At 44.8% G+C, this 22,659-nt stretch overlaps 1 protein-coding gene across 2 annotated transcripts in view; it reads left to right on the top strand.

Annotated features, from left to right (window-relative positions):
- The window catches only part of ATP6V0A4 (ATPase H+ transporting V0 subunit a4), a 92,688-nt gene that overhangs the window by 3,406 nt on the left and 66,623 nt on the right, over positions 1–22,659 (top strand). The window contains exon 2 of one of the 2 annotated variants that reach the window (XM_055393202.2): positions 8,618–8,720. The gene's annotated coding sequence lies outside the window, so the exon portion shown is untranslated. Of the gene's footprint in view, positions 1–8,617; positions 8,721–20,861; positions 21,009–22,659 lie in introns of those variants that run through there. The other variant, XM_019031575.4, reaches the window with a different exon arrangement.

Genomic DNA, 22,659 nt, shown 5'->3' with positions numbered 1-22,659 from the left:
ATCAGGAAGTTGCCTTACTCAAAGCCAGACTTTCTCAAGACTTTTTTTTTTTTTTTTAAATGGGTGAGATAGGTATTTGGTTACACACACTATTTTAAAAGTTCAGGCTGAAATGTCTGTGGCTAGGCACCATGGTGGTGGTTGGAGAGAGGGGTAGCCAAGAGAGTGGGATTCCAGGGCTCTTACTGCTTCCAATTTCACCTGTTATCCCTGGTAAGATTTCATGTGAAAAAGAAAAGAAGTAGGCAGAGAGTTTCCAGGGCTAAAAGATGGAAAACCTGCAGTCTGTGGCCTGGAATGGCCCAGGGAAGAATATTTCATGTTAATGAAGCTTCCCTTGTGATTCTGATAGGCCCCGTTGCCACCTGTCCATCTTGGGGAAAAGACCTCTCACCTTGAACTTGGGTTTTTCATCTCCAGTTAACCCAAAATCCATTCAGAGGAGAATTGTGGCCCTAACCAAGCCTGTGCCTGCCAAGCCCCAGCTCCCTCACAGAGATGGGGTTGATGGCTCTTCTTGCTCCTGGCTCTGTCAGGATCTGTTTTTACAAAATAATGTCAGGCTCTGGGTGGTTGTGGGACCGAAACATCTAGATGTGGACCTGAGCAGCACTTAGTTTGTGGAGGAGTTAACCTCACTCCCTGCCCTTCAGTGATAGGTCTGTAATTTGGAGAGAACAAGAGGTTCCCTTTTAGGAAACCTTGAGAACTACAGCTGTTAAGATCATGCCATAGAGTTAGTTGATCAAAGTAAGAAAGTCAGCAAGGAAGTCCTGGAGTCCACCATTTGGAATAATTTTTGAACACTTCCCAGGATGACTAATTTAGCTTGTTCAAAATTGCACTGGGAGGCGGTGCAGCTATGGTCCAGACACACGGAGGTTAACAAAAAGGGGGTCCTTCCTCTTGGCGAAAGCAACCTTCCACCTGGGTCCTGTATCTTATTCCCTCCCATCTTCTCTGAAGTATATTTCTTAATTTCCAAACATATGGAGGTTTTTTAGTTATCTTTTTGTTATTGATTTGTAGCTTATTGCACTGTGATCTGCGAATATACTTTGATGATTTCTATTTTTTGATGTTAGTTAAAAGACACCATATGACCGATTTTTGTAGCTCTTGAAAAGAATGTGTCATGCAGTTGTGGGGTCAGTGTTCTGGGTAAGTCCCTTAGATCAACAGTGCTAATTGTGTGGTTCAGAACATCCATATTTTTCCTGTCTTTTAAAATTGGGTCTAATTATTCTGTTGAATACAGAGATGATTGCGGGTTTCTTTCTTCCCTGTAGTTTTGTCAACTTTTGCATTCAATATTTGAGGCTGTAATTGAGGTACAAACAAATACAGAATTTTGACAACTTCCTGGCAAATCGAACCTTCTTTTAAAAAATCATTGTGTAATATCCCTCATCTCTTTTATTTTTTTGAGATGGAGTCTCTCTCTGTCGCCCAGGCTGGAATGCAGTGGCGCGATCTCGGCTCACTGCAACTTCCACCTCCCAGGTCCAAGCGATTCTTCTTCCTCAGTCTCCCGAGTAGCTGGGATTACAGGCGTGTGCCACCACCCCCGGGTAATTTTTGTATTTTTGGTAGAAACAGGGGTTTCACCATGTTGGCCAGGCTGGTCTTGAAATCCTGACCTCAGGTGAGACTCCCGTCTCAGCCTCCCAAAGTGCTGGGATTACAGGTGTGAGCCACTGCGCCCAGCCTTCTTTATCTCTAGTAATGTTTTTTTGCCATAAACTTTACTTCGTCTGATATTGCTATAGCTATAACAGGTTTCTTTTGTTTTGTTTGGCATGCTAAATCATTTTCCCATCATATTACTTTCAACTTTTCTAAAACCCTGTTCAAGATGGGAGGATTTCTTGAGCCAGGACTGTGAGACCAGCCTGGGCAACATAGTGAAACTCTGTTGCTACAAAAAAAAAAAAAAAAAAAAATACCTGAGTTTGGTGATGCAAGCCTGTGGTCCCAGCTACTCAGGAGGCTGAGATAGGAGGATTGCTTGAGCCCAGGAGATCCGAGATGGCAGGGAGCCATGATGGAGTCACTACACTCCAGACTGGGTGACAGAGTGAGACCCTGTCTCTAAAATTTAAAAACAAACAAATCAATCTATCTATCAGCTTACCAAGTGCTCTCTACTCTTCCCATCTAGCTTATGTTCCTTTTCTCTTTCTTCTCAGTACTTTTGGATTGAGTTGTTTGGTTATTCCATTTTGTAGAGATTACGACATGCATTCCTTTTTTTGTTGTTTTTTAAGATTATTTTATTCTGCAACCCAGGAGCATAGATCCAAGTTACCCTGAATATATGTTCTCACAAGTGCATTCTTAACATATCAAAGTCTAATATTAATTGACACTTTCACCACTTTCATAGATAATATGAAGACCTCAGAACTTGAACTCCATTTACCCACTCGCCCAGGCTGGAGTGCAGTGGCGCTATCTCGGCTCACTGCAAGCTGCCTCCTGGGTTCACGCCATTCTCCTGCCTCAGCCTCCCGAGTAGCTGGGACTACAGGCACCTGCCACCACACCCGGATAATTTTTTTGTATTTTTAGTACAGACGGGCTTTCACTGTGTTAGCCAGGATGGTCTCGATCTCCTGACCTTGTGATCTGCCCGCCTCGGCCTCCCAAAGTGCTGGGATTACAGGCGTGAGCCACCGCGCCTGGCCTATCCACTCCTGATTTTTATACCATTGTAGTCATGTATGTTAGTTATACACATACTTTTTAACTCAATAAGTCATTATTATTATTATTTTCCAAGTGAATATATGAGTGAAATTTATTAAATTTATGTACATGTTTACCAGTTTATTGTTCTTAATTTATTTCTGCATGTCTGGTCTTCCATCTGTGATCATTTTCCTTCTCTTTGAAGAATACCATTTAGTATTCCCTCAGTGGAGTGATTAACCTGTTGCTTTGTTTGTCTGGATATGTTTTTATTCTTCCTTCATTCTTGGAAATCACATTCATTGGGTACAAAATGTAAGGTTGGCAGATATTTTCTTTCAGTGCTTTAAAGATAACATTTCATTTCTTTTGGCTACCATTGTTTCTGTTGAGAACTGTCCACCTCACTGGGGCTTCCTTGCAGATAATTTGCCTCTTTTATTTCTTTGGCTGTTTTTAAAATTTTCTTTGCCTTTGGTTTTCAGCAGTTTTACTCTGATGTGCTGAAGTATGGATTCCTTTTTTGTCCTCTTTGGAGTTTGTAGGCAATTGGATATGGAGGTTTATGTTATTAATAAGTTTTGAAAACTTCTCAGCCATCAAATACTACTTGTGAACCATTCTCTCCTCTCTTTTTGTGACTGATTACACATAGGTTAGATCTTTCCACTCTATCCTGTAATTCTCTTACCTTCTTCTTTATTCTTTGTCTTTTTGTTTTCCTGTGTTTTACTCTGGATATTGCCTTCTGCCCAATCTTTTATGAAATCTCTTCTCATCTGTGTCTGATCCTCTTTTATAACTACCCATTGGGTTCTTAATTTCGATTATCTTAGTTTTAGTTCCAGAATTTCCATTCTGTTCTTTTTTATATTTTTTTTCTGCCAAACTATTCAGTCCTGTTTTTCATCTTCATAAACAGAGGGGATATAATTCCTTTAAAATCTGTGTCTGATAACCTCAGTCTTTGCCATTCTTTTCCCATTCGTTTATTTCCATTGTCTATTATTTCTGCTGTTTTCATTCATGTGATCATGTTTCTTTGCATACCTGGTTATTTTTTATCGTGGGCAAAATTGCAATTACACACTATTGTTTATAGAAATAACTTGAGACCCAGGATAATGCTTTCTTCCTGTAGACATGATTTTTGTTGTTGTTGCTTTAATCGAGTGCTTGGGGGCAACACAAATCTGCTATCATGTCATTCCAGTCTCAGGAATTGAGACGATATGTGTCAGTTTATTCTGGATACCTTTCCTTCTATGGTGTAGCCCTTTAGAAATTTCATCCCCAAGGAAATAACCAAAGATGAGCACAAAAATGCATATCCAAAGTTCTCCATCTCAATATTACGATGTTTGTAAAAGTGAAAGCTTGGAAGCAGTTTATAATGAAATAAAGGGTAGCTATTAAAACCATTTTTGGGACTGGGTATGGTGGCTCACACCTATAATCCCAGCATTCTGGAAGGCCAAGGTGGGCTGATCACCTGAGGTCAGGAGTTTGAGACCAGCCTGGCCAACATGGCAAAACCCCATCTCTACTAAAAATACAAAAATTAGCCAGTCCTGGTGGTATGTGCCTGTAATCCCAGCTACTCAGGAGACTGGAGGCAAGAGAATCGCTTGAACCCAAGAGGCAGAGGTTGCAGTGAGCCAAGATCATGCCACTACTCTCCAGCCTGGGTTACAGAGCAAGACTCTATCTCAAAAAAACAACAGCAACAACAGCAACAAAAAACATTCTTGGGTAACATTTAATTACTTGGGAAAACATTTGCCATAGTATACAAAACAGAAAAGCAGGATATAAATCTTTATGTCAATATAATTCCAGTTTTGTAATATATACACATATACAATGAAAAATGTTTGGAATGAATCCTCTCAAAATGTTAGTAGTAGTCATATCTAGGATGTACAGTTTTGGGTGGTTTTAATTTTGTTTTTAATACTTTTTTGTGTTTCCATTTTAAAATAATGAATGTGTATATTATTTTTATGATCAAGAAATAAAATCAAGTTAATGCTTTTTTTTTTTTTTTTTTGAGACAGAGTCTTGCTCTGTCACCCAGGCTGGAGTGCAGTGGTGCAATCTAGGCTCACTGCAACCTCTGCCTCCCGGGTTCAAGTGATTCTAGTGTCTCAGCCTCCCGAGTAGCTGGGATTACAGGCACCTGCCATTATGCCCTGCTAATTTTTGTTGTTGTTGTTATTGTTTGAGATGGAGTTTCGCTCTTGTTGCCCAAGCTGGAGTGCAGTGGCACGATCTCAGCTCACCGCAACCTCCGCTTCCCAGGTTCAAGCAATTCTCCTGCCTCAGCCTCCCGAGTAGCTGGGATCACAGGCATGTACCACCATGCCCAGCTAATTTTATATTTTTAGTAGAGACAGATTTCTCCATGTTGGTCAGGCTGGTCTCAAACTCCCAACCTCAGGTGATCCACCTGCCTCAGCCTCTCAAAGTGCTGGGATTACAGGTGTGAGCCACTGCACCTGGCCTAAGTTAATACATTCCTAAAGATTATTTCACAGGAAAGCAATACAGTCACAATGAAGCAGACAGATTTTGCATATCTGTCCCATTACCTGGGAAAAATGTTCAATATCAGGGAATCTTCTTTTCCATTAAAAAAACAAGCTGGCCAGGCATGGTGGCTCACGCCTGTAATCCTAGCACTTTGGGAGGCTGAGGTGGGTGGATCACTTGAGGTCAGGAGTTCAAGACCAGCCTGGCCAATATGGTAAAACCCCATCTCTACTAAAAATACAAAAACTAGCCAGGCGTGGTGGTGGGCACCTGTAATCCCAGCTACTTGGGAGGGTGAGGCAGAAGAATTGCTTGAACCCAGGAGGCAGAGTTTGCAGTGAGCCGAGATTGCACCACTGCACTCCAGCCTGGGCAACAGAGCGAGACTCTGTCTCAAAAAGAAAAAAAGACAAAAAGACAAAAACAACAACAACAACAACAAAAAAAAAAAAAAAAAAAAACCTTAACCTTTAAGTTTCACATGGTGCAGATTACTGCCTATCATAGCCTCAGCTCTTGGACTGCTCATGGTCACAATGGAATGTACAGACATATCCACAGATGGTCAGGACACAAAGAAGACTAGAAAGAAGACACAGATATAACATCGAAGACTAGAAAGAAGACACAGATATAACATCGGATTGCAATTAGAATCTCAGTGTTGGAAAAGGACCTCAGAGACCATCAGGGCCAATCTTTAACCTTGGAAGAATGCCCTCTGAGTTAATCTGTTCTCACGCTGCTATTAAAGACATATCCAAGGCTGGGTAATTTGTAAAGAAAAGAGGTTTAATGAACTCACAGTTCCACATGGCTGGGGAGGACTCACAATCATTGCAGAAGGCAAAGGAGAAGCAAAGGCACATCTTACATGGTGGCAGGCAAGAAAGCGTGTGCAGGGGAACTCCCATTGATAACACCATCAGATCTTGTGAGACTCATTTCCTATCATGAGAACAGCACAGGAAAGACCTGCCCCCATGATTCAATTACCTCCCACTGAGTCCCTCCCACGACAAGTGGGAATTATGGGAGCTACAATTCAAGATGAGATTTGGGTGGGGACACAGCCAAACCATATGACTTTCCTATAAAGAAAGTAGGATATTATAGAGTTTCGTATAGCTGCATTTGACCTGTCCTGCTTCTTAAGGTTGTTAGTTGGACTTCTGCTTAAATGCCTCAAGGGATTGGTTTCTTACTAATTTTTAAGACAGCCAGCTCTTCTGTGGGTTAGCTCGGGTAGAAAAGTTTGTGAGTTACTGGCATCAAACAAGTAAGGGCATTTTAAGGTGAAGTTAATAAACAGTTGGAAGGAGGGCTTTTCAGCTCTCAACTCTATGATTGGCAATTTCTGGTTCCCTACAATTACTCTTATCATTTGTGCAAAATATTTCTGTTGGCACAACAATCTGAGCATGTGGTCAGATTCATCTTTTGTTTAATAAACAGAGATTTGTTCTCAAAGAGTAACTTTAAGCTAAAGTTTTTGGAAATAAGCTGCAGGTTTGTAATAAATATTCCGCCAATTTTTCTTCTCCAGTTTTGTTCACATAAAACCGAAGCGAACCAGATAGTCAAGTCAATTATTGTTTGGACCTGTCTTCACAACATCCAAAGACCCCTCTCTCACTGTGTTTTCTGGCCTTTTCTATAACTTCCCTTCATTCTCTTTCTCTTTTTTTCTTTTTCCTTTTTTAAGACAGAATCTCTATTGCCCAGGGTGGAGTGCAGTGGTGCGATCACAACTCACTGTAGCCTCCACCTCCTAGGGCTCAAGCATGTACCACCACACCCAGCTAATATTTTTTATTTTTAGTAGAGATGAGGTCTTGCTCTGTTACCCAGGCTAGTCTCAAACTCCTGGGCTCAAGCGATCCTTCCGCCTCAGTCTCTGGAAATGCTGGGATTACAGGTGTGAGTCACTGCTCCTGGCCTCTTTTTTCTTTTTTGAAAATGCTTTGTCCATATGTTTCATTTTATTTATGTATTTATTTAGAGACAGGGTGTTGCCTAGGTTGGAGTACAGTGGCTATTCGCAGGTGCAATCACAGTGTATTACAGCCTCGAACTCCTGGGCTCCAGTGATCCTCCCACCTCAGCCTCCTTAGTAGCTCGGGCTACAGGTATGCACCACCATGCCTAGCTCCTCATCTTCTCTTGTCCAAGCTGCCTCTAGGTTGGTTGGTTGGGAACACAAGAATCCTGAGTCAAGAGTCCTGGATTCCAGTTTTCATGTTGTCACTTGGAGTGTGACCTTGGAGGAGTCATGTAACCTTGGTGTTGATGCGACTTTCTAGAAGGGGAACACAAGGGGAAAAATCTGGGGGAATTATGCCTTCCATCCTTTGTGGGGAGAATTTTCTCTGGGGTCCGCAGGACTCTGCAGAGGGGATACGTGATGCCCAGAAAGGGTTTTGCTATGTATACTTCCTAACACAAAGGGGTGTTAAGTCCTGTGAGAAACGGCTGGAAAGCTACCGTGATGGCATGAAAAGACCCTGAAGTGCAGAGCCCTGGGTTCTGCTTCCAGCTCTGCCGCCAATTACCTGCAGGACCTTGAGCAAATTGCATCTGCTCCCTGGAGTTCTGTTTTCTCATCTCTAAAGTAAGGAGACTGAATCAGGTGATCTCGAAGTTTCTTCCAGTGATAGATTTCTATGACTCTGTAGTCAATGCAGGATATTAAATGGAGAAAGAAGAGAAACAAGATAGTACATTTAAATTCTTTTTTTTTTCTTTTTTAGAAAGTGGAGGTGGAAATCATGATAAGAAACTTACTTGTGTAATTGGGAGTAAATATTATTATAGAAAAGGCAGATAACTAGGGAGGTGCTCCCAAGTGAAAAACTTAGGCTAGCGCCGGGTGTGGTGGCTCGTGCCTGTAATCCCAGCATTTTGGGAGGCTGAGGTGGGAGGGCTGCTTGAGCCCAGGAGTTTGAGACCAGCCTGGGCAACATAGGGAGAATCTCTCTCTCTCAATCTGTCTCTCTCTCTCGCCTTAGGCTATAGGTAAAAAAAATCCATCCATGATAAACTTCAGGGCATTCTGTTGTCTCTCTTTTTTTTTCCTGAGACAAGGTCTCACTCTGTCACCCAGGCTGGAGTGCAGTGGTGCAATCTTCGTTCACTGCAGCGTCGACCTCCCTGGCTCAAGCGATCCTCCCACCTCAGCCTCCTGAGTAGCTGGGACTAGAGATGCATGCCACGAAGGCCAGCTAAGTTTATTTTTTGTAGAGACAGAGTCTTGCTATGTTGCCCAGGATGGTTTCAGACTCCTGGGCTCAAGCAATCCTCCCACCTCGGCCTCCCACCGTGTTGGGATTATAGGCATGAGCCATTGTGCCCAGCCCATTCTGTTCTCTTTATGATAAAACTTCATTTTCCTAAGTCTCATTTCCAGTTCCTCCATGACGTGGCAAGTGAAGACAGGAATGAAAGGAATGTAAAGCAGCTTTGCTCTGAAGAGAAGAAGAGAGAGAGACACAGCCAAGGTACGCTGAGGTGGAGAAGAGGGAAGCTGGAGGGCTCCGTGGTGGAGGAGGATCTTCTGCTAAGGAATGAGGTGGTCGTGTGCTGAGGGGTGTGGGGAGGAGTGGAGAGTAGAGGAGAGTGGAGCTGTCTGAGAGCCACTGGGAGGGCTCAGTGTCCTAGGACGTGATCTAGAGGACAGAAAGTGGTAGAACAGCAGGGAGTGCCCCACTGGCGTTGGATGGCAGCAGTGAGCACTGAGACACATTCCTGGAAAAAGTCGTGGCCAGGAGGAAGTGGAAATGTGCATGGCAGGGATGATCCTGGTTCCAGCATCCGTAGATTTGATCTCAGTGTGCTGATTCATGAACTCTTGGACCTTACTATCAATGAATTGCATTCAGTTGCACATGTGTGTGTTTGTGTGTGTGTGTGCATGTGTGTGTGTGCATACAATGGAGGAAGCTGAATGTCATTCTCTCTTTTTTTTAGCAACCTCAAATCATTCTTTTCTGTCTCAAACACTTCGTTTATGAGTGCATATTGTAAAGGGTGGTGGGTGGCAGAGTCAGTGCCTGGCCAACAGTGAAGAAGTATTCAGCTTGGCTGGGTGCAGTGGCTCATGCCTATTATAATCCCAGTACTTTGGAAGGCCAAGGCAGGTGGATTGCTTGAGGTCAGGAGTTCAAGACCAGCCTGGCCAACATGGTGAAACCCTGTCTCCACTAAAAATACAAAAAATTAACCGGGCGTGGTGGTGCACACCTGTAGTCCTAGCTACTCAAGAGGCTGAAGCAGGAGAATCACTTGAATCCAGGAGGTGGAGGTTGCAGTGAGCTGAGATCACGACACTACACTCCAGACTGGGCGACAGAGCAAGACTCCACTCAAAAAAAAAAAAAAGAAAGAAAGAAAGTAAGAAGTATTCAGTTTGAGTGGATGATAAAATAAGTTACTTGAATGAAGGCTATCTGGAGGGAATTCAGTTCAGAAAAATCGGATGCTCCTTTTAGAAAAGTCAGATTGTTACTTTTCCAGCTAGATTATTATTTTTGGATTAAATTCCTTGCAAACATTTTAGCTGGCTCTGTATTTATCCTTTGTCATTTTCTAAATTACAATGATCTCCTCCTGTAAATTGATCTTGTACACTGAACATGTGATTGTGTGCAATATTTTCCTAATCCTGGGTACAAGGATATGAGAACACAGGAAGCCCTGTGTTAAAGGAATGCCCGCTTTAAAGGCACGTAAGTGGAATGCTCATCTCTTCACCCTCAAGAGCCATTCTGTAGAAAGTCCTCAGGGCATGAAAGTGCTTTGCCAGGGACCTTTGAGGCTAAGTGTAAAGCTTTTGGAACTGGCAGTGTGCCCCAGACTTGTCTAAAGAATGGGAACCGTGGCCTGAAACACCAAATGTCAAAAGCAATGTTTGTTTGGATAATATAGAGGATTGATTCTGCCCTAAGAAAGTTGTTTCTCTCAAGACCGAATGCTGAATTTAAATATTTTTTTCCTTCGAAGTTTTGAGTTGACTTTGAGAGTATATAAAAATATTATGTTTAGGCCAGGCGCAGTGGCTCACGCCTGTAATCCCAGCACTTTGGGAGGCTGAGGCGGGCAGATCACGAGGTCAGGAGATCGAGACCACCCTGGCTAACACGGTGAAACACCATCTCTACTAAAAATACAAAAAACTAGCTGGGTGTGGTGGTGGGTGTCTGTAGTCCCAGCTACTTGGGAGGCTGAGTCAGGAGAATGGCATGAACCCAGGAGACGGAGCTTGCAGTGAGCCAAGATCGCACCACTGCACCCCAGCCTATGTGACAGAGTGAGACTCCATCTCAAAAAAAAAAAAAAAAATACATATATATGTGTGTGTGTGTGTGTATATATATATATATATGTATATATATATAATGTTTAAGGATTCATAGGTGGATTAGTTTCTTTTTAAAAAATTCAATGGCACAAATAATTAGAGAAATAAGGCTGTATTATCTGGCTTTGGGCAAGTCACTTAGCCTCACTGTGCCTTACTTTTCTGCAAGAGTGGATTGGACTAGATCATCTATATCTTACCTGCCAATGGACACCCTTTTGGGGGCTAGAGCTGTGTTTGGTTCTTCTCTCCTCCTTTCCTTCTTCCTTTACTCTTGAGGTTCACAGAAGGGAACTTAGAAAATTTACTCTGATTTTGGACAAATTGGACTGTGTTTGCTAATGCTTGGCCTGTTTCAACTTTCCAAGAATCAGCAATGCTATGAAATGTTGCACATAAAAAAATTGAGCTCAGACAGGAAACTTCTAGAGAAATGTCAAAGATGTCATGGTTCAAAGAGATTGTCTCAGATATACATCATGGGTAAGAAAAAGTAGGAGTTCCCATTTTAAAAGTTATTTTTTTGAGACAGGGTCTTACTCTTGTCACCTTGGCTGGAGTGCAGTGGTACAATCATGGCTCACTGTGGCCTTGCACTCCCGAGCTCAAGTGATTCTCCCACCTCAGCCTCCTGAGTAGCTGGGACTACAAGTGTGCACCACTCTGCCCGGCTAATTTTTAAATTTTTCGTAGAGATGATTTCTCACTATGCTGCCCATGCTGGTCTGAAACTCCTGGGCTCAAGCGATCCTCCTGCTTCAGCCTCCTAAAGTGATGGAATTACAGACATGAGCCATGTGCCTGGCCTCATTTTTAAAATTTTTAATTAAAAAATTTTTTTAAAATAGAGACAGGGTCTTGCTATGTTGCCCAGACTGGTCTTGATCTCCTGGCCTCAAGCAATACTCCCACCTCGGTCCCCCATAGTGCTGAGGTTATAGGTGTGAGCCACCGTACCCAGCCATGGTTCCCATTTTCTAGATGTATCTCCCAACTAGAACTCACAGAATTTGGGGAGGGGAAGTTATCAACTGTCTCTTCTCCTGAAAATAAATAAATAAAACCCTCTCCTGATGCTCCATTTCCTCTTCAGCTGCTGCCCTGCTCCCTCCTTTCTCTTCACAGTTGGTGTTTTTAAAAGAAAGCTGTAGTTGATTTCTGTGCCCATCTTTTTTTTGGAATGGAGTCTTGCTCTGTCCCCCAGGCTGCAGTGCAGTGGTGCAATCTCGGCTCACTGCAACCTCCGCCTCTTGGGTTCAAGCAATTCTCCTTCCTCAGCCTCCCGAGTAGCTGGGATTACAGGCATCTGCTACCACGCCCAGCTAATTTTTGTATTTTTAGTAGAGAAGGGGTTTCACTATGTTGGCCAGACTGGTCTTGAACTCCTGACCTCAGGTGATCCAACTGCCTCAGCCTCCCAAAATGCTGGGATTACAGGCGTGAGCCACCATGCCCAGCCAATTTCCATGCCCATCTTTTCTTCACCAGCCACTGACTTTCTCTGAGTCCCCAGAATCCTGCCCATTTCACTCCATCGAAGTGGATCCACAGGGTCCCCAGTAACCTCCAGATCTTTCTCAGCCCTCCCCTTCATGAACACTCCATGATTCTCAAGACATTTTCTTCTTTTGAGTTCTCATTCTTCTGATTATCCTCCTCCCTCTGTTTCTTGTTTGTCTCCTCTGTGCAGCCTTGAAATCCTGGAATTTCTCTGTATTCAGGCTTGGACCTCCACTGCCTCTCCCTCGTTATGGGTTGAAGTGTGCTGCCCCATTCCATTCATATGTTGTAGTTCTAATCCGGAGGATCTGAGAATGTGGCCGTATTTGGAAACAGGGTCTTTGCCGAGATAATTAGTTAAGATGAGTTTATAGCAGAGTGGGGTGGGCCCCTAATCCAATATGATTGGTGTCCTTATAAAAAGGGATTTGGACACAGACACACACATGTGAAGGTGAAGGCATAGATTGGAGTGATGCTTCTCCAAGCCAAGGAATGCCAAAGATTGCCAGCAACCACCAGCAGCCATGTAAGAGACCTGGAAGATTCTTCCTCACAGCCTTCAGAGGGAACCAGCCTTGCGTGGCATCTTGATTTCAGACTTCTAACCTTCAGGGCTGAGATAATACATTTCTGTTGGTTAAGCCACCCAGTTTATGGCACTCTGGTACCACAGTCCTAGGAAACTCATACACCCGATTCTGCGGTCCCCAGGCTAGTGGTTGTCCAATGTTTTTGTCTCAGGTCCTCTTTACACTGTTAAGAATTATTGGGGTCCAGGTGCAGTGGCTCATACCTGTAATCCCAGCACTTTGGGAGGCCAAGGTGGGAGAATTGCTTGAGGCCAGGAGTTTGAGACAAGCCTTGGCAACACTGTGAGACCCAAACTCTACAAAAAAAAAAAAAAGAGAGAGAGAAAAAAATTTCTTTAAAAAAAATTGCTGAGAAGATTAGGAACAAGGCAAGGACATTCTTCCTCACCACTCCATTTTACATCATACTGGAGTCCTAACTAATGCCATAAGAAAAAGAAATGAAAACCATACTGATTAGGAAGGAAGACATAAAATTTTATTCACAGATGACTTCATTGCCTTTATAGAAAATCTGAAAGAGGCTGGGTGCGGTGGCTCACACCTGTAATCCCAGCACTTTGGGAGGCCAGGGTGGGTGGATCACGAGGTCAGGAGTTCAAGACCAGCCTGACCAAGATGGTGAAACCCCGTCTCTACTAAAAGTACAAAATAATTAGCCAGGCGTGGTGGCAGGTGCTTGTAATCCCAGCTACTTGGGAGGCTGAGGCAGAGAATTGTTTGAACCCAGGAGGTGGAGGCTGCAGCGAGCCAAGATTGCACCACTGCACTCCAGCCTTGGTGATAAGAGCAAGACTCATCTACAAAAAAAGAAAAAGAAAAAAAAAAAGAAAATCTGAAAGAATCAACCAAAAAAAGCTTTCCTGGAATTAATTAAGTTTTTGTATAACAAATCCCTTTTTCTCCATACCTGTTCATAAGGACCAGCAGAAGCAGGGTGCTTTTAGCTGGCAAGGCCAGCAGTACACCTTCACGGTCCTACCTCAGGGGAATATCAACTCTCTAGCCTTGTGTCATAATTTAGTTTGCAAGGATCTTAATCATCTCTCCTGTCTATAAAATATCACAGTGGTCTGTTACACTGATGACAATATACTGATTGGACCTAGTGAGCAAGAATAACAACTATTGTAGACTTATTGATAAGACATTTGGATGTCAGAGGGTGGGAAATAAATCAGACAAAAATTTAGGGGCCTTCTCTCTCAGTGAAATTTCTTTTTTTTAATTTTTTTTTTATTTTTTCTTTTTGAGGCAAAGTCTGGCTCTTTCACCCAGGCTGGAGTGCAGAGGCATGATCTCGGATCATAGCAGTCTCAACCTCCTGGGATCAAGTGATCCTCTCACCTCAGCTTTCAAGTAGCTGGAAGCACAGGCATGCACCACCACGCCCAGCTAATTTTTGTTTATTTTTCATAGAGATGAGGCCTCACTATGTTGCCCAGGTTGGTCTCAAACTCTCTTTCCCCAGCCATCCCTGAGATTGCCTAATGGGCTCATGAACAAAGTGGCTATGGTGGCAGGGATGGAGGTTGTGCGTGGGCTCAGCAACATGGACTTCCACTCACCAAGGCCAACCTGGCTGTTGCCACTGCTGAGTGCCCAATCTGCCAGCAGCAGAGATCAACACTGAGCCCTCAAGATGGCACTATTCCCTGGGGTGATCCACCAGCTATGGTACTGGGGGGTCCATAGACTGGTACCAGTCCATGGCCTGTTAGGAACTGGGCCACATAGCTGGAGGGGAGTAGGCATTTCCACCTGAGCCTCCACCTCCTGTCGTGTCAGCAGCACCATTAGATCCTCAGAGGAGCGTGAACCCTACTGTGAACTGTGCATGAGAAGAATCTAGGTTGTGTGTTCCTTACAAATCTGATGCCTGGTGATCTGAGATGGAACAGTTTCATGCCCAAACCATCCCCCAACCTCCATCCGTGGAAAAACTGTCTTCCACAAAACAGGTCTCTGATGCCAAAAAGGTTGGGGATTGCTGCTTTACTGCATCTCTTAGTATGACCCTGCTCTATAATTAAGGTCAATGGGAAACTGCAACAACAGAATCCAGGCAGAACTACAAATGGCCCACACTCTTCAGGAATGAAAATTTGGGTCACTCCACCAGGTAAAGAACCACAACCAGCTGAGGTGCTTGCTGAAGGTAAAGGGAACATAGAACAGGCATTCTGTAGTGTAGGTAGTTATAAATACCAGATGCAACCACATCACCAGCTCCAGAAACTAGGACTATCATTGTCGATCAGTATCTTTTCCTTTATTTTTTATGAACACACTTGTGCATATATATACACATATTAAGCAAATATCTGTTTTCTCTCTTTTCCTCTTATCATGAGACATAAAATGTATTGATTTTATATCAGTATTTAACTATTGTTAATTTTACATCATAGTAATGAAGTTATGGGGTATCAGGAGAAGAGTATACACCACTCAAGCAGTTTACCTCCTCTTCTGGGGAAGAGATGAGTGCATTTTTAGTCGTATCATGTTGGGTGGAATTATGACCCTGTCATTGTCTTTATTTGGAGATGAAGAGTGGTTTAAGAGTTGCACATAGGTGCCAAGTTGACAAGGGTTGGACTTGGAAAGGTTAATTTTATGGTCAACTTGAGTGAGCCAAGTGATGTCCACATAGCTGGTAAAACATTGTTTCTGGATGTGCCTGTGGGGGTATTTCTTGAATAGATTAGCATTTGAATGGGTAGACTGAGTAAAGAAGATAGATATTCCATCTACATGTCTATCCTTCCACCAATATTACAATCTTTTTTTTTTTTAAAGACAGGGTCTCACTTTGTCACCCAGGCTGGAGTGCAGTGGCATGATCATGGCTCACTGCAGCCTCGACCTCCCCAGGCTCAGGTCATCCTCCCAAGTCGGCCTCCCAAGTAGCTGGGATCACAGGCACATACCACAAACCTGGCTAATATTTTTATTATTATTATTTGTAGAGATGATAGTCTCACTGTGTTGCCCAGGCTGGTCTGAAACTCCTGGGCTCAAGCAATCCACCTGTCTTGGCCTCCCAAAATGCTGGGATTATAGGCTCAAGCCATCGCTCCTGGCCCAATACCACAGTCTTGATTACTGGTGCTGTACAGTAAGTCTTGAAGTTGGGTAGAGCGTTTCTCCCACTTCATTCTTCTATTCACGAGATCTCTGCTGCTACCACCGGGGCTGGAGGAGCAGAGATGCCTCATTACTGCTCTGCATGTGATCTTCACCATCAATGATCGGAGGAGGGGAGCTTATTACCAATGGATGGGGGTAAAAGTTCTGATTAGGTTTCTTCTGACACCCCCAACAGGGGCAAACAAGGGAGCCTTGTTACCACAGAGTGGGGCTGAATTCAGACTCCCCACTCGGCCTGGAAGTCTAGGCTCCCCACTTGGGCTTTGCTGGCAATGGGGTGGGGGGCAGGGCCATAGTTTTTTCTGTGGCGTTTAACTGGATTCGAGTGATTATTGTCTGAAAGTTTTCTTTCTTGGCAGACTGCCCCTTTCCTGGTCCTTTTGCTAGAGCGAGCAGGCTTTCTTTGGAACTTTTCTGCTGCACATGTACTGGCTTCTGCCGCACTGAGTCCGGAATATACAGATTGATTATCTGTCCCTTATCTGAAATGCTTGGACCAGAAGTGTTTTAGATTTCAGACTTTTTCAGATTTTGGAATATTTGCATATATATATATATATATATAATGAGATGTCTTGGGGATGGGACCCAAGTCTAAACACAAAAGTCATGTATGATTTTTTTTTTGTTTTTGAGACAGTCTCACTCTGTTGCCCAGGCTAGAGTGCAGTGGCGTGATCTTGGCTCACTGCAACCTTTGCCTCCTGGGTTCAAGCGATTCTCCTGCCTCAGCCTCTTGTGTAGCTGGGACTACATGCACCCACCACCACACCCCGCTAATTTTTTTGTATTTTTAGTAAAGATGGTGTTTCACCACATTGGCCAGGTTGTCTCGAATTCCTGACCTCAAGTAATCTGCCCGCCTTGGCCTCCCAAAGTGCTGGGATTACAGGCATGACCCACCGCGCCCAGCCTCATGTATGTTCATATATACCGTACACACATAGCATGAAGGTAATTTTATTTTTCCCTTGAGGACTCTGAATGAAATATGTGTTGTGTGCCTGAGTTTTGATTGCGACCTGTCACATGAAGTCTGCGAAATTTTCCACTTGTGGTGTCATGTTGGTGCTCGGAGTTTGGGATTTTGGAGTATTTCCGATTTTGAATTTTCAGATTAGGGATGCTCAACCTGTAGGAAGTAACAAGAAAACCCAGAGAACTCACCTCTGTGTTGTTTCTTGCATCTTGTGATTCTCAGAGGGTCTATCTTCTGTCCAGCTTTCACAGTCTGCTTATGTTTGCTGTATATATACTGTACAGGGTTTTTATTTTTACTGGTTGGGAAGAAAAAGTATTTCTACTCCCTTTTTCCAGATGCAGAAGCCAAAGTAATATATATATGTGTGTGTGTGTGTGTGTGTGTGTGTGTGTGTGTGTGTGTGTGTGTGTGTATTTTTTTTTTTTTTTTGAGACGGAGTTTCCCTCTCTTTGCCCAGGCTGGGGTGCAGTGGCACGATCTTGGCTCTCCACAACCTCCTCCTTCCGGGTTCAGCTATTCTCCTGCCTCAGCCTCTTGAGTAGCTGGGATTACAGGCATGCGCCACCAAGCCCAGCTAATTTTTTGTATTTTTAGTAGAGACGGGGTTTCACCATGTTGGCCAGGCTGGTCTTGAACTCCTGACCTCAGGTGATCCACCCACCTCAGCCTCCCAAAGTTCTGGGATGACAGGCGTGAGCCACTGCGCCCGGCCATAATATTTTTAAAAATGTGAACCAGGTCATGCCATTTCCCTGCTTAAAATTTCCCAAGGGCTTCCCAATGCTATTAGAATAAAATTCAAATTCCTTATTGGCCCAGCAGACTTGGGGCATGGCTTGGCCCCTGCCTCCTACTCTGACATACTGTACACATACTTTTTTTTTTGTTTTTTTTTTTGAGACAGAGTCTCGCTGTGTCTTTTAGGCTGGAGTGCTGTGGTGCGATCTCGGCTCACTGCAACCTCCACTTCCCGGGTTCAAGCGATTCTTGTGCCTCAGCCTCCCGAGTAGCTGGGATTACAGGCACACGCCACCACACCTGGCTAAATTTGTATTATTAGTAGAGAGGGGAGTTTTCACCCTGTTGGCCAGGCTGGTCTCGAACTCCTGGCCTCAAAGTGATCCTCCTGCTTCAGGCTCCCAAACTGCCGGGATTACAGGCATGAGCCACCGCGTCCAGCCTATACTTCCACTTTCTAAGTAAGCCTCTTCTGTTTTTCAGATAAGGTCACTGAGGCCCTGAGGTTAAATACCTTTCCCAAGGTCATGCATGGTAAATGGCAGAGCTGGGATCCTGACTCCAGTAGTTGGGCTGGAGCCTCTGCTCTTAACCATTAGGTACGTGTACTCTTTTCTCCACATGTTCCTGAGTGGTTTCTGAGCACCCAGACGTTTGAAAACTACGGCCCCACCCACTGACTGGGAGACAAAGCAAACACCTGCCTTGGGGAAGAGCAGGATGAGAGGTAGGAGGGCGAAGTGGAGAGTGGAGGGAGGCACGAATTGAGGCCAGGGCTCCTAGTGCCTCTGGAGCTCATATGAAGGGAGAGGTAGAATCAACACAATTCTTATCTTCCTGCTCTTCTTTGCAAATCTTGAGTTCAGCCTTTGGAACTTCATCCAGGTGTCTGGATTCTTGGACAGATCTGCCCTGGCGGGTTGGGTGGGTGCAGCTGAGCTCCGCCTCTCAAGAAACCCAAGCAACTCCTTTCCTCCAGGGTATAGAGCAGGTGCTCTCTCAGAGGGCTGGGCCTCCACTGCCCCAGGTTCACAATCGCTGCCTCAGCTTAGCTGATTTTCCCAAACCGCCTACAGCTCCTCCCTGCTGCTTCCCAGCCTAAAGTTTGATTTCTCACCCTGTGTTCTCTAAACAATGGTTCTAATTTGATCATGCACAAGTATCACCTGAGGAGCTTATTAAAAATGCAAGTCTTGGCCAGGCATGGTGGTTCATACCTGTAATCCCAGCACTTTGGGAAGCAGAGGTGGGAGGATTACTTGTAGGCTAGGAGTTGGAGGCCAGCCTGGGCAACATAGTGATACCCTGTCTTTATGTTGTCATATTTTATAAAAATTAAAATAAAAAAATCAGCCAGTTGCCGAGCACGGTGGCTCACGCCTGTAATCCCAGCACTTTGGGAGGCTGAGGCGGGTGGATCACAAGGTCAGGAGATCGAGACCATCCTGGCTAAGCCGGCGAATCCCCGTCTCTACTAAAAATACAAAAAATTAGCTGGGCGTGGGGGCGGGCGCCTATAGTCCCAGCTACTTGGGAGGCTGAGGCAGGAGAATGGCGTGAACCCGGGAGGCAGAGCTTGCAGTGAGCCGAGATCACGCCACTGCACTCCAGCCTGGGCGACAGAGTGAGAGACTCTGTCTCAAAAAAAAAAAAAAAAAAAAAAAAAAATCAGCCGAATCATAGTGATGCACACCTGTAGTCCTAGCTACTCAGGAGGCTGAGGTGGGAGGATCACTTGAGCCCAGGAGGTTGAGGCTGCAGTGAGCTGTGTTTGCGCCACCACACTCCAGCCTGGACAACAGAGCAAGACCCCGTCTCTTAAAAAAACATGCAAATCACAGACAATCTAGGAAACTTGAATCCTAGAATTAAGGCAAATTTAAGAATTATTGAATTTTAGGAGTGACTGGTATTTTATGTGTGTTTGTGTGTGTATATGTGCGTATAAAAGAATCCTTATCTTTTAGAGATACCTGCTGGAATATTTTGAAAGAAATAATATGATGTATGGGATTTGCTTCCAAATAATCAGAGGTGGGGAGGGGAAGTGGGTGGGGTGTGGATGATAGAACATTCACGAACTGGTGTGGCCAAGTAATGTGTACATAGGGGTTCCCTGAACTATTTGCTGTACTTTTGCAGAAAAGTACAGAAAAGTTAAAAAAAGCACCTCCCTCACTCATTCTGGGGTACCTTCTAAGGCCACTGGCGGGGAGAGTCCCTGGGGGGGATCTGTGCACCACCCTGGAGAAGCAAAGCTCGTTCAAACAAACGCAGGTGGCTGTTGCAGCCCCGCACCCCTGGGCAAGAGAAATGCACCTAATTGGCTTGTTCTGCCCCTCGCACCCTCTGTCAAAGAAATAGGAAAAGACAAGACCCCTCCAAAGGAAAAGGGCACATATCACATATGCTTCTGTCTCTTTTTACCTGGGCCACAGCGGAAGCTGAATTTCAGCCATTGGGCATTTCATAAGGAGTCTTCTATTTTCCTTCGAAAGTAGAGTGTTTTGGTTAATAGTTGATAGGATGGTGAGTGTGATATTTTTTGTTTTCCAAAACTATTTTAATTTTTTCATTTATATATGTATATACACATATATACATATGTATATATAATATATATAATGTATATAATATATAATATATAATGTATATAATATATTATATATATAGATATATATGTTTATTTATTTATTTTTGAGACAGAGTCTGGCTCTGTTGCCCAGGCTGGAGTGCAGTGGCGTGATCTAGGCTCACTGCAACCTCTGCCTCCTGGGTTCAAGCGATTCTCCTGCCTCAGCCTCCTGAGTAGCTGGGATTACAGGCACCCGCCACCACACTCTGTTCATTTTTTCATATTTTTAGTAGAGACAGGATTTCACCATATTGGCCAGGCTAGTCTCAAACTCCTGACCTCAAATGATCCGCCCACCTCAGCCTCCCAAAGTGCTGGAATTACCGGCGTGAGCCACCGCGCCCGGCCCCCAAAATTATTTTTCAAAGTTATTTTGTTTTTACAAGTTCAAGGGATGTTTTGGTTTACTGGGGTCCTTCTAAGGCCTCCAGGAATCTTGTCCTCAACCTTCAGCTCCCTGAGGGGCAAGTTACTTTCATTAGAAAATAAATGAATGCTTCCTGCTGGGAACTTAAGGTCATGGCAGAGGGCACAGGTGGGGCGGGGGCTGAGCAGGCTGGCCGGTGGGGCAGGTTTGTCCTCACCCACAACAGGCCAGTGTTGATACAACAGAGCTGCCTCCTGGCTCTTTGGGAGCCTGGGAGGAGAATGAGCCGGGAGGGGCACTGCGGGGAAGCCACCTGCGGATTCACCGGCTGCTGCTCCGCCCAGGACTGCTAGCAAGCACGGAGGGCTGCCAGACCTGGGGCTCCAGGCTCCGTGCATCAGGTTGGGGAAACCACCGTCTGCCCCAGACCCCGACCCAGGACCCGCCTGGAGGAAGCTGGGGTAAGAAGGGTGTTGATGCTGTGCTTTTGATCTGCATAAAGTGAATGCCTTGGGTCTCTGGTCTATGTTGACTTTGCTGTAGTTAACTAGACAGGGCAGTAGGAAAGCTTTGAATTCATATTGGTGTCAAAAGGCACAAATGTGGGCCCAGACCATGTGCACTTCCTGAGGGATGATGTTTATCCTCTGGTCCATACATGGGATATTGCTTCTGGAGTACCCACTTTGTGGTGCTGTTGACGTAGACCGGTGTGGGAGTGGAAACAGGGAATGGTTCTAGCCTCATGGACTTAACTGGTTTGCGTGTGGGGAATCCAGGCAGTTAAACAAGCGATTGCAAATGATTGCTCTTCTGGGGGCATGTAGGAGGGGGCTTAGCTCCTTGAGGGAGCTGGAGGTGTCAGGGAAGGCTTGTGGAGGAAGAAGATCCTTACATGGAGACTGGAGGAGTGACAGGGTCATGCGGGGCATGGGATGGACGGTGGAGAGGAGGATATTGAGGTTCCAAACCCAGGGGAAAGCCTGGGCGAAGGGCCTGAAGGGGGTGGGAGCTGGGAGAAATGCAGGGTCCCTGGAGAGGCCAAAGCTGGAGGAGGACACAGAGGAGGCCAGGTCCTGCAGCCTTTGGCTGGCCAGCTCGAGGACTTTAGGGTTGGTCCTGTGTGAAACTGGGACAATGGGTAGGCCCAGTATCGAGCACACATGGGTAGGCCCAGTATCGAGCACACATGGGTAGGCCTAGTATCGAGCACACATGGGTAGGCCCAGTATCGAGCACACGGTAGATACTCTGTACGTGATAAAATTAAATCTACTCTGGAGGTGTGGAAATTCTTCCAGAAGGTTGACCTGGGGGGAAACAGTGTGATTTGGCAGCAGTAGGGCCATCAGGAGGATCTTTGGGAATAGCTTCTGTGCCCTCCTCCTCCCCTTGGCTCTCATGTGGCCTTCAATTTCACCATTGGAAAGAGCTTCACTTTCTTCCAACCCCTGGGAGGTGTCCTTCCCTGCCACCTGTTCTAAGTGACACTAAAGGCAGTCCAATGGGCAGCATGACTTGGATGGTCTATTAAGGAATGGAGAAATGTTCAGGAGTGACAAACTGCCCCACCCCAGAGTTTGGAATGCATTGATCGCTGCTGGGAGGCCTCTGATGACCAGGGCTCCGTTCCCTGGCTACGTATGCTGTGTGCGGGCTGGTGGCAATGGCTTCAAGATCATCCCCCAGTTTCACAGTTAAACTTTGGACATGCATCTGTTAGAGTATGGTGGATGTTTTAATCTATTTCAGTCTAGATGTTTGAGATTCCCCTTTCAGGAGTGTGAGTCTTAGTCTTTCTTTAATCAGCAGTGTCAGTACACACTTATGACTGTATGGTGGAACTGTGTCTTGCAGGTCGGTTTTGGCTAACCTAACTCGCACCATTCCCCTGCCCCACTCACCCGTGGGCATCCTTCTTCCATATACAGGACATACAGATTTATTTTATTCGTGCTGACTGCACAGGGCTCTGTTATATCACAGTTTATTTAATCATTCCCCTATTGATGGATATCTAGGTTACAGCCATTTACTATAATTATTACATACAATATTATAAGAAACATTCTTGTTCATCTGTTACTCCATACATATCCAGGTCTATCTGGA

This window comes from Gorilla gorilla, chromosome 6 (genome assembly GCF_029281585.2).
Source record: "Gorilla gorilla gorilla isolate KB3781 chromosome 6, NHGRI_mGorGor1-v2.1_pri, whole genome shotgun sequence".
Taxonomy (NCBI): Eukaryota; Metazoa; Chordata; class Mammalia; order Primates; family Hominidae; genus Gorilla; species Gorilla gorilla.
Note: the sequence above shows the minus strand (reverse complement) of the source record. Positions and strands in the feature narration are given on the sequence as shown.